Consider the following 1,278-nt stretch of genomic DNA (forward strand, 5'->3'; position numbering starts at 1 on the left):
CTGAGAGGCAGAGATGGGGAAAGGGAGGGGGGAAGGGTGGGGAGACTGAGGCAGAGAGAGGGAGAGACTGAGGGACGGCGAGGAAGGACACAGCTTGCCCATCCCCACGCCTTCCTCTCTCCTCGTGGAGGTGGGAGGCGCCTTCCCAGGCCCAGCCTGCCGGGGGTGGGGTGGAGGAGCTGGTGAAGGCCCCCACACTGTGTCTCTAACTTTGGGAGGGGGTGGGGCCTCCCACAGCTGTTTCTGTTTCCAGAGAAGGAATGTGCAGGGTCCCACTCCCGGCCCGGGGAGGGGCTGGGCGTGCAGCCTGGGAGTCTGGCTTCAGTCCCCTCCCCAGTCCCCATCTGGGGTGGGGGCAGTCGAGGTCAGCAGCAGGGAGCGCCCCCTCCCCCGCCACCTCGGCTCAGGTTTCCCCAAACGGGAAGCTCTGGCCACCCACAGGCTTGGGGATGGGATCTGCACGGGGGGCTGGGGTCTGGGGCCTGGCGGGCTGGGGGGAGGGGAAGAGAGAGAGACAGGGACGGGGACCTAAGGCAGGAAGAGAGGTGCAGAAGGGAAGAGCAGGGAGACAGAAGCACACAGCCAGTCGCAGAGATGAGGAGGGAGAGTGCGAGGAGCCCAGGAAGCGGTCGGGAGAATCAAGAGATGACGAGAGGGAGAGTGGAGAATGACAAGAGAGTCATTCTGCAGACTTGTGCCTCGTCTCCCCCCATTAAAGCGCCCAGAGCCCAGAAGTCAGACCCCCACGGCCCCCTCAACCTGCCTCCTCTTGGGTTAACCAGGGTTGGGACCAGGTAGGAAAGGAGGGGAAGTGCCACAGGAGGGTTAAGATCACCGTGGGGTCCTCGGGGTCTGTGAGCTTCCCGCCGGGGGACCCTAAGATTCCCTCCCCCTGGTCCGGCCACTCCGGAGATCTCCAAGCACACCCGGACTTAGGGAAGATGGAGCCCTGGCAGCCGGGCCCCAGAGCGGGGCATGTTTGGATCCCGGCTGTGTGACCTTGGGTGAGTCGTTTGCCCTCTCCGAGCCTCAGTTTCTTCCTCTGTAAAATGGGGACTATCCCCTCTGATCATCCACGCTGCACAAAGACAACGCATGCCCAATACTGGTCCCCAGGCTTGACACATACTTGGCGCCCAAAAACATTTCCTTTGGGGAAGGGGTGCACGGGATGGGGCCCGTGCATCTCTATGGGCTCCAGCAGGGGTGATGCAGTGCCTCCTTCCCCAGTTCGGGGGTGAGGAGGCCACATCCCGCCCGCCGCCCAGACTCCAGGGT

The sequence above is a fragment of the Myotis brandtii genome, unplaced genomic scaffold, assembly GCF_000412655.1.
Source record: "Myotis brandtii unplaced genomic scaffold, ASM41265v1 scaffold114, whole genome shotgun sequence".
Lineage (NCBI taxonomy): Eukaryota > Metazoa > Chordata > Mammalia > Chiroptera > Vespertilionidae > Myotis > Myotis brandtii.